Source organism: Rhododendron vialii, chromosome 11a (assembly GCF_030253575.1).
Source record: "Rhododendron vialii isolate Sample 1 chromosome 11a, ASM3025357v1".
Classification (NCBI taxonomy): Eukaryota; Viridiplantae; Streptophyta; class Magnoliopsida; order Ericales; family Ericaceae; genus Rhododendron; species Rhododendron vialii.
The window spans coordinates 8,226,521-8,242,779 of NC_080567.1; positions in this window are offsets into that span (position 1 = coordinate 8,226,521).

The window sequence follows — 16,259 nt, forward strand, 5'->3', positions numbered from 1 at the left end:
TACCTTATGGATGTACTCGTACGGTATTGCACCGTTTCGGTGTGGTTTGGTACCGTATGGATGTACTCGTACGGTATTGCACCGTTTTGGTGTGGCTTCGTACCTTATGGATGTACTCGTACGGTATTGCACCGTTTCGGTGTGGTTTGGTACCGTATGGATGTACTCGTACGGTATTGCACCGTTTTGGTGTGGTTTGGAACCGCAACGAAGTACTCGTAAAGTATTAAACCGTTTTGGTGTGGTTTGGTACCGTATGGATGTACTCGTACGGTATTGCACCGTTTTGGTGTGGTTTGGTACCGTATAGATGTACTCGTACGGTATTGCACTGTTTCGGTGTGGTTTGGAACCGTAACGAAGTGCTCGTAAGGTATTGTACCGTTTTGGTGTGGTTTGGTACCGTATGGATGTACTCGTAAGCTATTCCACCGTTTCGGTGTAGTTTGGAACCGTAACGAAGTTCTCGTAAGGTATTGTACCGTTTTGGTGTGGTTTGGTACCGTATGGATGTACTCGTACGGTATTGCACCGTTTCGGTGTGGTTTGGAACCGTAAGGAGGTACTCGTAAGGTTTTGTACCGTTTTGGTGTGGTTTGGTACCGTATGGATATCCTCCTACGGTATTGCACCGTTTCGGTGTTGTTTGGAACCGTAACGAAGTACTCGTAAGGTATTGTACCGTTTTGGTATGATTTGGAACCGTATGGATGTACTCGTACGGTATTGCACCGTTTTGGTGCGGTTTGGTACCTTATGGATGTACTCGTACGGTATTGCACCGTTTTGGTGTTGTTTGGTACCGTATGGATGTACTCGGACGGTATTGGACTGTTTTGGTGTGGTTTGGTACCGGATGGATGTACTCGTACGGTATTGCACCGTTTTTGTGTCGTTTGGTACCGTATGGATGTACTCGTACGGTATTGCACCGTTTTGGTGCGGTTTGGTACCGTATGGATGTACTCGTACGGTATTGCACCGTTTCGGTGTGGTTTGGAACCGTAACGAAGTACTCGTAAGGTATTGCACCGTTTTGGTGTGGTTTGGTACCGTATGGATGTACTCGTACGGTATTGCACCGTTTTGGTGTGGTTTGGTATCGTATGGATGTACCCGTACGGTATTGCACCGTTTCGGTGTGGTTTGGTACCGTATGGATGTACTCGTACGGTATTGCATCGTTTCGGTGTGGTTTGGTACCGTATGGATGTACTCGTACGGTATTGCACCGTTTCGGTGTGGTTTGGAACCGTATGGATGTACTCGTAAGGTATTGTACCGTTTTGGTGTGGTTTGGTACCGTATGGATGTACTCGTACGGTATTGCACCGTTTCGGTGTGGTTTGGTACCTTATGGATGTACTCGTATGGTATTGTACCGTTTTGGTGTGGTTTGGTACCGTATGGATGTACTCGTACGCTATTCCACCGTTTCGGTGTAGTTTGGAACCGTAACGAAGTTCTCGTAAGATATTGTACCGTTTTGTTGTGGTTTGGTACCGTATGGATGTACTCGTACGGTATTGCACCGTTTCGGTGTGGTTTGGAACCGTAACGAGGTACTCGTAAGGTATTGTACCGTTTTGGTGTGGTTTGGTACCGTATGGATGTACTCCTACAGTATTGCACCGTTTCGGTGTTGTTTGGAACCGTAACGAAGTACTCGTAAGGTATTGTACCGTTTTGGTATGATTTGGTACCGTATGGATGTACTCGTACGGTATTGCACCGTTTTGGAGTGGTTTGGTACCGTATAGATGTACTCGTACCGTATTGCACTGTTTCGGTGTGGTTTGGAACCGTAACGAAGTGCTCGTAAGTTATTGTACCGTTTTGGTGTGGTTTGGTACCGTATGGATGTACTCGTACGCTATTCCACCGTTTCGGTGTAGTTTGGAACCGTAACGAAGTTCTCGTAAGGTATTGTACCGTTTTGGTGTGGTTTGGTACCGTATGGATGTACTCGTACGGTATTGCACCGTTTCGGTTTGGTTTGGAACCGTAAGGATGTACTCGTAAGGTTTTGTACCGTTTTGGTGTGGTTTGGTACCGTATGGATGTACTCCTACGGTATTGCACCGTTTCGGTGTTGTTTGGAACCGTAACGAAGTACTCGTAAGGTATTGTACCGTTTTGGTATGATTTGGTACCGTATGGATGTACTCGTACGGTATTGCACCGTTTTGGTGTGGTTTGGTACCTTATGGATGTACTCCTACGGTATTGCACCGTTTTGGTGTTGTTTGGTACCGTATGGATGTACTCGGACGGTATTGGACTGTTTTGGTGTGGTTTGGTACCGGATGGATGTACTCGTACGGTATTGCACCGTTTTTGTGTCGTTTGGTACCGTATGGATGTACTCGTACGGTATTGCACCGTTTTTGTGTGGTTTGGTACCGTATGGATGTACTCGTACGGTATTGCACCGTTTCAGTGTGGTTTGGAACCGTAACGAAGTACTCGTAAGGTATTGTACCGTTTTGGTGTGGTTTGGTACCGTATGGATGTACTCGTACGGTATTGCACCGTTTTGGTGTGGTTTGGTATCGTATGGATGTACTCGTACGGTATTGCACCGTTTTGGTGTGGTTTGGTACCTTATGGATGTACTCGTACGGTATTGCACCGTTTCGGTGTGGTTTGGTACCGTATGGATGTACTCGTACGGTATTGCACCGTTTCGGTGTGGTTTGGTACCGTATGGATGTACTCGTACGGTATTGCACCGTTTCGGTGTGGTTTGGAACCGTAACGAGGTACTCGTAAGGTTTTGTACCGTTTTGGTGTGGTTTGGTACCGTATGGATGTACTCCTACGGTATTGCACCGTTTCGGTGTTGTTTGGAACCGTAACGAAGTACTCGTAAGGTATTGTACCGTTTTGGTGTGGTTTGGTACCGTATGGATGTACTCGTACGGTATTGCACCGTTTCGGTGTGGTTTGGAACCGTAAGGAGGTACTCGTAAGGTTTTGTACCGTTTTGGTGTGGTTTGGTACCGTATGGATGTACTCCTACGGTATTGCACCGTTTCGGTGTTGTTTGGAACCGTAACGAAGTACTCGCAAGGTATTGTACCGTTTTGGTATGATTTGGTACCGTATGGATGTACTCAGACGGTATTGCACCGTTTTGGTGTGGTTTGGTACCTTATGGATGTACTCCTACGGTATTGCACCGTTTTGGTGTGGTTTGGTACCGTATGGATGTACTCGGACGGTATTGGACTGTTTTGGTGTTGTTTGGTACCGGATGGATGTACTCGTACGGTATTGCACCGTTTTTGTGTCGTTTGGTACCGTATGGATGTACTCGTACGGTATTGCACCATTTTGGTGTGGTTTGGTACCGTATGGATGTACTCGTACGGTATTGCACCGTTTCGGTGTGGTTTGGTACCGTATGGATGTACTCGTACGGTATTGCACCGTTTCGGTGTGGTTTGGTACCTTATGGATGTACTCGTACGGTATTGCACCGTTTCGGTGTGGTTTGGTACCGTATGGATGTACTCGTACGGTATTGCACCGTTTCGGTGTGGTTTGGAACCGTAACGAAGTGCTCGTAAGGTATTGTACAGTTTTGGTGTGGTTTGGTACCGTATGGATGTACTCGTACGGTATTGCACCGTTTTGGGTGTGGTTTGGTAGCGTATGGATGTACTCGTACGGTATTGCACCGTTTCGGTGTGGTTTGGTACCTTATGGATGTACTCGTACGGTATTGCACCGTTTCGGTGTGGTTTGGTACCGTATGGATGTACTCGTACGGTATTGCACCGTTTTGGTGTGGCTTGGTACCTTATGGATGTACTCGTACGGTATTGCACCGTTTCGGTGTGGTTTGGTACCGTATGGATGTACTCGTACGGTATTGCACCGTTTTGGTGTGGTTTGGAACCGCAACGAAGTACTCGTAAAGTATTAAACCGTTTTGGTGTGGTTTGGTACCGTATGGATTTACTCGTACGGTATTGCACCGTTTTGGTGTGGTTTGGTACCGTATAGATGTACTCGTACGGTATTGCACTGTTTCGGTGTGGTTTGGAACCGTAACGAAGTGCTCGTAAGGTATTGTACCGTTTTGGTGTGGTTTGGTACCGTATGGATGTACTCGTACGCTATTCCACCGTTTCGGTGTAGTTTGGAACCGTAACGAAGTTCTCGTAAGGTATTGTACCGTTTTGGTGTGGTTTGGTACCGTATGGATGTACTCGTACGGTATTGCACCGTTTCGGTGTGGTTTGGAACCGTAAGGAGGTACTCGTAAGGTTTTGTACCGTTTTGGTGTGGTTTGGTACCGTATGGATGTACTCCTACGGTATTGCACCGTTTCGGTGTTGTTTGGAACCGTAACGAAGTACTCGTAAGGTATTGTACCGTTTTGGTATGATTTGGTACCGTATGGATGTACTCGTACGGTATTGCACCGTTTTGGTGTGGTTTGGTACCGTATGGATGTACTCGTACGGTATTGCACCGTTTCGGTGTGGTTTGGAACCGTAACGAGGTACTCGTAAGGTATTGTACCGTTTTGGTGTGGTTTGGTACCGTATGGATGTACTCCTACGGTATTGCACCGTTTCGGTGTTGTTTGGAACCGTAACGAAGTACTCGTAAGGTATTGTACCGTTTTGGTATGATTTGGTACCGTATGGATGTACTCGTACGGTATTGCACCGTTTTGGTGTGGTTTGGTACCTTATGGATGTACTCCTACGGTATTGCACCGTTTTGGTGTGGTTTGCTACCTTATGGATGTACTCGTACGGTATTGCACCGTTTCGGTGTGGTTTGGTACCGTATGGATGTACTCGTACGGTATTGCACCGTTTCGGTGTGGTTTGGAACCGTAAAGAAGTGCTCGTAAGGTATTGTACCGTTTTGGTGTGGTTTGGTACCGTATGGATGTACTCGTACGCTATTCCACCGTTTCGGTGTAGTTTGGAACTGTAACGAAGTTCTCGTAAGTTATTGCACCGTTTTGGTGTGGTTTGGTACCGTATGGATGTACTCGTACGGTATTGCACCGTTTCGGTGTGGTTTGGTATCGTATGGATGTACCCGTACGGTATTGCACCGTTTCGGTGTGGTTTGGTACCATATGGATGTACTCGTACGGTATTGCACCGTTTCGGTGTGGTTTGGTACCGTATGGATGTACTCGTACGGTATTGCACCGTTTCGGTGTGGTTTGGAACCGTAACATGGTACTCGTAAGGTTTTGTACCGTTTTGGTGTGGTTTGGTACCATATGGAGTTACTCCTACGGTATTGCACCGTTTCGGTGTTGTTTGGAACCGTAACGAAGTACTCGTAAGGTATTGTACCGTTTTGGTGTGGTTTGGTACCGTATGGATGTACTCGTACGGTATTGCACCGTTTCGGTGTGGTTTGGAACCGTAAGGAGGTACTCGTAAGGTTTTGTACCGTTTTGGTGTGGTTTGGTACCGTATGGATGTACTCCTACGGTATTGCACCGTTTCGGTGTTGTTTGGAACCGTAACGAAGTACTCGCAAGGTATTGTACCGTTTTGGTATGATTTGGTACCGTATGGATGTACTCAGACGGTATTGCACCGTTTTGGTGTGGTTTGGTACCTTATGGATGTACTCCTACGGTATTGCACCGTTTTGGTGTGGTTTGGTACCGTATGGATGTACTCGGACGGTATTGGACTGTTTTGGTGTTGTTTGGTACCGGATGGATGTACTCGTACGGTATTGCACCGTTTTTGTGTCGTTTGGTACCGTATGGATGTACTCGTACGGTATTGCACCATTTTTGTGTGGTTTGGTACCGTATGGATGTACTCGTACGGTATTGCACCGTTTCGGTGTGGTTTGGAACCGTAACGAAGTACTCGTAAGGTATTGTTCCATTTTGGTGTGGTTTGGTTTGGTGTGGTTTGGTACCTTATGGATGTACTCGTACGGTATTGCACCGTTTCGGTGTGGTTTGGTACCGTGTGGATGTACTCGTACGGTATTGCACCGTTTTGGTGTGGTTTGGAACCGTAACGAAATGCTCGTAAGGTATTGCACCGTTTTGGTGTGGTTTGGTACCGTATGGATGTACTCGTACGGTATTGCACCGTTTTGGTGTGGTTTGGTATCGTATGGATGTACCTGTACGGTATTGCACCGTTTCGGTGTGGTTTGGTACCGTATGGATGTACTCGTACGGTAATGCACCGTTTCGGTGTGGTTTGGTACCGTATGGATGTACTCGTACGGTATTGCACCGTTTCGGTGTGGTTTGGTACCGTATGGATGTACTCGTACGGTATTGCACCGTTTCGGTGTGGTTTGGTACCGTAACGAAGTACTCGTAAGGTATTGTACCGTTTTGGTGTGGTTTGGTACCGGATGGATGTACTCGTACGGTATTGAACCGTTTTGGTTTAGTTTGGTACCGTATGGATGTACTCGTACTGTATTGCACCGTTTTGGTGTGGTTTGGTACCGTATGGATGTGCTCGTACGCTATTGCACCGTTTCGGTGTGGTTTGGAACCGTAACGAAGTACTCGTAAGGTATTGTACCGTTTTGGTGTGGTTTGGTACCGTATGGATGTACTCTTACGGTATTGCACCGTTTGGGTGTGGTTTGGAATCGTATGGATGTACTCGTACGGTATTGCACCGTTTCGGTGTGGTTTGGTACCTTATGGATGTACTCGTACGGTATTGCACCGTTTCGGTATGGTTTGGTACCGTATGGATGTACTCGTACGGTATTGCACCGTTTCGGAGTGGTTTGGAACCGTAACGAAGTGCTCGTAAGGTATTGTACCGTTTTGGTGTGGTTTGGTACCGTATGGATGTACTCCTACGGTATTGCACCGTTTCGGTGTGGTTTGGTACCGTATGGATGTACTCGTACGGTATTGCACCGTTTCGGTGTGGTTTGGTACCTTATGGATGTACTCGTACGGTATTGCACCGTTTCGGTGTGGTTTGGTACCGTATGGATGTACTCGTACGGTATTGCACCGTTTCGGTGTGGTTTGGTACCGTATGGATGTACTCGTACGGTATTGCACCGTTTGGGTGTTGTTTGGTACCTTATGGATGTACTCGTACGGTATTGCACCGTTTCGGTGTGGTTTGGTACCGTATGGATGTACTCGTACGGTATTGAACCGTTTCGGAGTGGTTTGGAACCGTAACGAAGTACTCGTAAGGTATTGTACCGTTTTGGTGTGGTTTGGTACCGGATGGATGTACTCGTACGGTATTGAACCGTTTTGGTTTAGTTTGGTACCGTATGGATGTACTCGTACTGTATTGCACCGTTTTGGTGTGGTTTGGTACCGTATGGATGTGCTCGTACGCTATTGCACCGTTTCGGTGTGGTTTGGAACCGTAACGAAGTACTCGTAAGGTATTGTACCGTTTTGGTGTGGTTTGGTACCGTATGGATGTACTCTTACGGTATTGCACCGTTTGGGTGTGGTTTGGAATCGTATGGATGTACTCGTACGGTATTGCACCGTTTCGGTGTGGTTTGGTACCTTATGGATGTACTCGTGCGGTATTGCACCGTTTCGGTATGGTTTGGTACCGTATGGATGTACTCGTACGGTATTGCACCGTTTCGGAGTGGTTTGGAACCGTAACGAAGTTCTCGTAAGGTATTGTACCGTTTTGGTGTGGTTTGGTACCGTATGGATGTACGCGTATCGTATTGCACCGTTTTGGTGTGGTTTGGTACCGTATGGATGTACCCGTACGGTATTGCACCGTTTTGGTGTGGTTTGGTACCTTATGGATGTACTCGTACGGTATTGCACCGTTTCGGTGTGGTTTGGTACCGTATGGATGTACTCGTACGGTATTGCACCGTTTTGGTGTGGTTTGGTACCGTATGGACGTACTCGGACGGTATTGGACTGTTTTGGTGTGGTTTGGTACCGGATGGATGTACTCGTACGGTATTGCACCCTTTTGGTGGGGTTTGGTACCGTATGGATGTACTCGTACGGTATTCTACCGTTTTTGTGTGGTTTTGAACCGTATGGATGTACTCGTACGGTATTGCACCGTTTTGGTGTGGTTTGGTACCGTAACGAAGTACTCGTAAAGTATTAAACCGCTTTGGTGTGGTTTGGTACCGTATGGATGTACTCCTACGGTATTGCACCGTTTCGGTGTGGTTTGGAACCGTAACGAAGTACACGTAAGGTATTGTACCGTTTTGGTGTGATTTGGTACCGTATGGATGTACTCGTACGGTATTGCACCGTTTTGGTGTGGTTTGGTACCTTATGGATGTACTCCTACGGTATTGCACCGTTTTGGTGTGGTTTGGTACCGTATGGATGTACTCGGACGGTATTGGACCGTTTTGGTGTGGTTTGGTACCGGATGGATGTACTCGTACGGTATTGCACCGTTTCGGTGTGGTTTGGTACCGTATGGATGTACCCGTACGGTATTGCACCGTTTTGGTGTGGTTTGGTACCTTATGGATGTACTCGTACGGTATTGCACCGTTTCGGTGTGGTTTGGTACCGTATGGATGTACTCGTACGGTATTGCACCGTTTTGGTGTGGTTTGGTACCGTATGGACGTACTCGGACGGTATTGGACTGTTTTGGTGTGGTTTGGTACCGGATGGATGTACTCGTACGGTATTGCACCCTTTTGGTGGGGTTTGGTACCGTATGGATGTACTCGTACGGTATTCTACCGTTTTTGTGTGGTTTTGAACCGTATGGATGTACTCGTACGGTATTGCACCGTTTTGGTGTGGTTTGGTACCGTAACGAAGTACTCGTAAAGTATTAAACCGCTTTGGTGTGGTTTGGTACCGTATGGATGTACTCCTACGGTATTGCACCGTTTCGGTGTGGTTTGGAACCGTAACGAAGTACTCGTAAGGTATTGTACCGTTTTGGTATGATTTGGTACCGTATGGATGTACTCGTACGGTATTGCACCGTTTTGGTGTGGTTTGGTACCTTATGGATGTACTCCTACGGTATTGCACCGTTTTGGTGTGGTTTGCTACCTTATGGATGTACTCGTACGGTATTGCACCGTTTCGGTGTGGTTTGGTACCGTATGGATGTACTCGTACGGTATTGCACCGTTTCGGTGTGGTTTGGAACCGTAAAGAAGTGCTCGTAAGGTATTGTACCGTTTTGGTGTGGTTTGGTACCGTATGGATGTACTCGTACGCTATTCCACCGTTTCGGTGTAGTTTGGAACCGTAACGAAGTTCTCGTAAGGTATTGCACCGTTTTGGTGTGGTTTGGTACCGTATGGATGTACTCGTACGGTATTGCACCGTTTTGGTGTGGTTTGGTATCGTATGGATGTACCCGTACGGTATTGCACCGTTTCGGTGTGGTTTGGTACCGTATGGATGTACTCGTACGGTATTGCACCGTTTCGGTGTGGTTTGGTACCGTATGGATGTACTCGTACGGTATTGCACCGTTTCGGTGTGGTTTGGAACCGTAACGAGGTACTCGTAAGGTTTTGTACCGTTTTGGTGTGGTTTGGTACCGTATGGATGTACTCCTACGGTATTGCACCGTTTCGGTGTTGTTTGGAACCGTAACGAAGTACTCGTAAGGTATTGTACCGTTTTGGTGTGGTTTGGTACCGTATGGATGTACTCGTACGGTATTGCACCGTTTCGGTGTGGTTTGGAACCGTAAAGAAGTGCTCGTAAGGTATTGTACCGTTTTGGTGTGGTTTGGTACCGTATGGATGTACTCCTACGGTATTGCACTGTTTCGGTGTTGTTTGGAACCGTAACGAAGTACTCGCAAGGTATTGTACCGTTTTGGTATGATTTGGTACCGTATGGATGTACTCAGACGGTATTGCACCGTTTTGGTGTGGTTTGGTACCTTATGGATGTACTCCTACGGTATTGCACCGTTTTGGTGTGGTTTGGTACCGTATGGATGTACTCGGACGGTATTGGACTGTTTTGGTGTTGTTTGGTACCGAATGGATGTACTCGTACGGTATTGCACCGTTTTTGTGTCGTTTGGTACCGTATGGATGTACTCGTACGGTATTGCACCATTTTGGTGTGGTTTGGTACCGTATGGACGTACTCGGACGGTATTGGACTGTTTTGGTGTGGTTTGGTACCGGATGGATGTACTCGTACGGTATTGCACCCTTTTGGTGGGGTTTGGTACCGTATGGATGTACTCGTATGGTATTCTACCGTTTTTGTGTGGTTTTGAACCGTATGGATGTACTCGTACGGTATTGCACCGTTTTGGTGTGGTTTGGTACCGTAACGAAGTACTCGTAAAGTATTAAACCGCTTTGGTGTGGTTTGGTACCGTATGGATGTACTCCTACGGTATTGCACCGTTTCGGTGTGGTTTGGAACCGTAACGAAGTACACGTAAGGTATTGTACCGTTTTGGTGTGATTTGGTACCGTATGGATGTACTCGTACGGTATTGCACCGTTTTGGTGTGGTTTGGTACCTTATGGATGTACTCCTACGGTATTGCACCGTTTTGGTGTGGTTTGGTACCGTATGGATGTACTCGGACGGTATTGGACCGTTTTGGTGTGGTTTGGTACCGGATTGATGTACTCGTACAGTATTGCACCGTTTTGGTGTGGTTTGGTACCGTATGGATGTACTCGTACGGTATTCTACCGTTTTTGTGTGGTTTTGTACCATATGGATGCACTCGTACGGTATTGCACCGTTTTGGTGTGGTTTGGAACCGCAACGAAGTACTCGTAAAGTATTAAACCGTTTTGGTGTGGTTTGGTACCGTATGGATGTACTCGTATGGTATTGCACCATTTTGGTGTGGTTTGGTACCGTATGGATGTACTCGTACGGTATTGGACTATTTTGGTGTGGTTTGGTACCGTATGGATGTACACGTACGCAATTGCACCGTTTCGGTGTGGTTTGGAACCGTAACGAAGTACTCGTAAGGTATTGTACCGTTTTGGTGTGGTTTGGTACCGTATGGATGTACTCGTACGGTATTGCACCGTTTCGGTGTGGTTTGGAACCGTAACGAGGTACTCGTAAGGTATTGTACCGTTTTGGTGTGGTTTGGTACCGTATGGATGTACTCCTACGGTATTGCACCGTTTCGGTGTGGTTTGGAACCGTAACGAAGTACTCGTAAGGTATTGTACCGTTTTGGTGTGATTTGGTACCGTATGGATGTACTCGTACGGTATTGCACCGTTTTGGTGTGGTTTGGTACCTTATGGATGTACTCCTACGGTATTGCACCATTTTGGTGTGGTTTGGTACCGTATGGATGTACTCGGACGGTATTGGACCCTTTTGATGTGGTTTGCTACCGGATGGATGTACTCGTACGGTATTGCTCCATTTTTGTGTGGTTTGGTACCGTATGGATGTACTCGTACGGTATTGCACTGTTTTGGTGTGGTTTGGTACCGTATGGATGTACTCGTACGCTATTGCACCGTTTCGGTGTGGTTTGGAACCGTAACGAAGTACTCGTAAGGTATTGTACCGTTTTGGTGTGGTTTGGTACCGTATGGATGTACTCGTACGGTATTGCACCGTTTCGGTGTGGTTTGGAACCGTAACGAGGTACTCGTAAGGTATTGTACCGTTTTTGTGTGGTTTGGTACCGTATGGATGTACTCCTACGGTATTGCACCGTTTCGGTGTTGTTTGGAACCGTAACGAAGTACTCGTAAGGTATTTTACCGTTTTGGTATGATTTGGTACCGTATGGATGTACTCGTACAGTATTGCACCGTTTTGGTGTAGTTTGGTACCTTATGGATGTACTCCTACGGTATTGCACCGTTTTGGTGTGGTTTGCTACCTTATGGATGTACTCGTACGGTATTGCACCGTTTCGGTGTGGTTTGGTACCGTATGGATGTACTCGTACGGTATTGCACCGTTTTGGTGTGGTTTGGTACCTTATGGATGTACTCCTACGGTATTGCACCATTTTGGTGTGGTTTGGTACCGTATGGATGTACTCGGACGGTATTGGACCCTTTTGATGTGGTTTGCTACCGGATGGATGTACTCGTACGGTATTGCTCCATTTTTGTGTGGTTTGGTACCGTATGGATGTACTCGTACGGTATTGCACTGTTTTGGTGTGGTTTGGTACCGTATGGATGTACTCGTACGCTATTGCACCGTTTCGGTGTGGTTTGGAACCGTAACGAAGTACTCGTAAGGTATTGTACCGTTTTGGTGTGGTTTGGTACCGTATGGATGTACTCGTACGGTATTGCACCGTTTCGGTGTGGTTTGGAACCGTAACGAGGTACTCGTAAGGTATTGTACCGTTTTTGTGTGGTTTGGTACCGTATGGATGTACTCCTACGGTATTGCACCGTTTCGGTGTGGTTTGGAACCGTAACGAAGTACTCGTAAGGTATTGTACCGTTTTGGTATGATTTGGTACCGTATGGATGTACTCGTACGGTATTGCACCGTTTCGGTGTGGTTTGGAACCGTAACGAGGTACTCGTAAGGTATTGTACCGTTTTGGTGTGGTTTGGTACCGTATGGATGTACTCCTACGGTATTGCACCGTTTCGGTGTGGTTTGGAACCGTAACGAAGTACTCGTAAGGTATTGTACCGTTTTGGTGTGGTTTGGAACCGTAACGAGGTACTCGTAAGGTATTGTACCGTTGTGGTGTGGTTTGGTACCGTATGGATGTACTCGTACGCTATTCCACCGTTTCGGTGTAGTTTGGAACCGTAACGAAGTTCTCGTAAGGTATTGTACCGTTTTGGTGTGGTTTGGTACCGTATGGATGTACTCGTACGGTATTGCACCGTTTCGGTGTGGTTTGAAACCGTAACGAGGTACTCGTAAGGTATTGTACCGTTTTGGTGTGGTTTGGTACCGTATGGATGTACTCCTACGGTATTGCACCGTTTCGGTGTTGTTTGGAACCGTAACGAAGTACTCGTAAGGTATTTTACCGTTTTGGTATGATTTGGTACCGTATGGATGTACTCGTACAGTATTGCACCGTTTTGGTGTAGTTTGGTACCTTATGGATGTACTCCTACGGTATTGCACCGTTTTGGTGTGGTTTGCTACCTTATGGATGTACTCGTACGGTATTGCACCGTTTCGGTGTGGTTTGGTACCGTATGGATGTACTCGTACGGTATTGCACCGTTTCGGTGTGGTTTGGAACCGTAAAGAAGTGCTCGTAAGGTATTGTACCGTTTTGGTGTGGTTTGGTACCGTATGGATGTACTCGTACGCTATTCCACCGTTTCGGTGTAGTTTGGAACCGTAACGAAGTTCTCGTAAGGTATTGCACCGTTTTGGTGTGGTTTGGTACCGTATGGATGTACTCGTACGGTATTGCACCGTTTTGGTGTGGTTTGGTATCGTATGGATGTACCCGTACGGTATTGCACCGTTTCGGTGTGGTTTGGTACCGTATGGATGTACTCGTACAGTATTGCACCGTTTCGGTGTGGTTTGGTACCGTATGGATGTACTCGTACGGTATTGCACCGTTTCGGTGTGGTTTGGAACCGTAACGAGGTACTCGTAAGGTTTTGTACCGTTTTGGTGTGGTTTGGTACCATATGGATGTACTCCTACGGTATTGCACCGTTTCGGTGTTGTTTTGAACCGTAACGAAGTACTCGTAAGGTATTGTACCGTTTTGGTGTGGTTTGGTACCGTATGGATGTACTCGTACGGTATTGCACCGTTTCGGTGTGGTTTGGAACCGTAAGGAGGTACTCGTAAGGTTTTGTACCGTTTTGGTGTGCTTTGGTACCGTATGGATGTACTCCTACGGTATTGCACCGTTTCGGTGTTGTTTGGAACCGTAACGAAGTACTCGCAAGGTATTGTACCGTTTTGGTATGATTTGGTACCGTATGGATGAACTCAGACGGTATTGCACCGTTTTGGTGTGGTTTGGTACCTTATGGATGTACTCCTACGGTATTGCACCGTTTTGGTGTGGTTTGGTACCGTATGGATGTACTCGGACGGTATTGGACTGTTTTGGTGTTGTTTGGTACCGGATGGATGTACTCGTACGGTATTGCACCGTTTTTGTGTCGTTTGGTACCGTATGGATGTACTCGTACGGTATTGCACCATTTTGGTGTGGTTTGGTACCGTATGGATGTACTCGTACGGTATTGCACCGTTTCGGTGTGGTTTGGAACCGTAACGAAGTACTCGTAAGGTATTGTTCCATTTTGGTTTGGTTTGGTTTGGTGTGGTTTGGTACCTTATGGATGTACTCGTACGGTATTGCACCGTTTCGGTGTGGTTTGGTACCGTATGTATGTACTCGTACGGTATTGCACCGTTTTGGTGTGGTTTGGAACCGTAACGAAATGCTCGTAAGGTATTGCACCGTTTTGGTGTGGTTTGGTACCGTATGGATGTACTCGTACGGTATTGCACCGTTTTGGTGTGGTTTGGTATCGTATGGATGTACCTGTACGGTATTGCACCGTTTCGGTGTGGTTTGGTACCGTATGGATGTACTCGTACGGTAATGCACCGTTTCGGTGTGGTTTGGTACCGTATGGATGTACTCGTACGGTATTGCACCGTTTCGGTGTTGTTTGGTACCGTATGGATGTACTCGTACGGTATTGCACCGTTTCGGTGTGGTTTGGTACCTTATGGATGTACTCGTACGGTATTGCACCGTTTCGGTGTGGTTTGGTACCGTATGGATGTACTCGTACGGTATTGCACCGTTTCGGAGTGGTTTGGAACCGTAACGAAGTGCTCGTAAGGTATTGTACCGTTTTGGTGTGGTTTGGTACCGTATGGATGTACTCCTACGGTATTGCACCGTTTCGGTGTGGTTTGGTACCGTATGGATGTACTCGTACGGTATTGCACCGTTTCGGTGTGGTTTGGTACCTTATGGATGTACTCGTACGGTATTGCACCGTTTCGGTGTGGTTTGGTACCGTATGGATGTACTCGTACGGTATTGCACCGTTTCGGTGTGGTTTGGTACCGTATGGATGTACTCGTACGGTATTGCACCGTTTCGGTGTGGTTTGGTACCTTATGGATGTACTCGTACGGTATTGCACCGTTTCGGTGTGGTTTGGTACCGTATGGATGTACTCGTACGGTATTGCACAGTTTCGGAGTGGTTTGGAACCGTAACGAAGTACTCGTAAGGTATTGTACCGTTTTTGTGTGGTTTGGTACCGGATGGATGTACTCGTACGGTATTGAACCGTTTTGGTGTGGTTTGGTACCGTATGGATGTACTCGTACTGTATTGCACCGTTTTGGTGTGGTTTGGTACCGTATGGATGTGCTCGTACGCTATTGCACCGTTTCGGTGTGGTTTGGAACCGTAACGAAGTACTCGTAAGGTATTGTACCGTTTTGGTGTGGTTTGGTACCGTATTGATGTACTCGTACGGTATTGCACCGTTTGGGTGTGGTTTGGAATCGTATGGATGTACTCGTACGGTATTGCACCGTTTCGGTGTGGTTTGGTACCTTATGGATGTACTCGTACGGTATTGCACCGTTTCGGTGTGGTTTGGTACCGTATGGATGTACTCGTACGGTATTGCACCGTTTCGGAGTGGTTTGGAACCGTAACGAAGTGCTCGTAAGGTATTGTACCGTTTTGGTGTGGTTTGGTACCGTATGGATGTACTCGTATCGTATTGCACCGTTTTGGTGTGGTTTGGTATCGTATGGATGTACCCGTACGGTATTGCACCGTTTTGGTGTGGTTTGGTACCTTATGGATTTACTCGTACGGTATTGCACCGTTTCGGTGTGGTTTGGTACCGTATGGATGTACTCGTACGGTATTGCACCGTTTTGGTGTGGTTTGGTACCGTATGGACGTACTCGGACGGTATTGGACTGTTTTGGTGTGGTTTGGTACCGGATGGATGTACTCGTACGGTATTGCACCCTTTTGGTGGGGTTTGGTACCGTATGGATGTACTCGTACGGTATTCTACCGTTTTTGTGTGGTTTTGAACCGTATGGATGTACTCGTACGGTATTGCACCGTTTTGGTGTGGTTTGGTACCGTAACGAAGTACTCGTAAAGTATTAAACCGCTTTGGTGTGGTTTGGTACCGTATGGATGTACTCCTACGGTATTGCACCGTTTCGGTGTGGTTTGGAACCGTAACGAAGTACACGTAAGGTATTGTACCGTTTTGGTGTGATTTGGTACCGTATGGATGTACTCGTACGGTATTGCACCGTTTTGGTGTGGTTTGGTACCTTATGGATGTACTCCTACGGTATT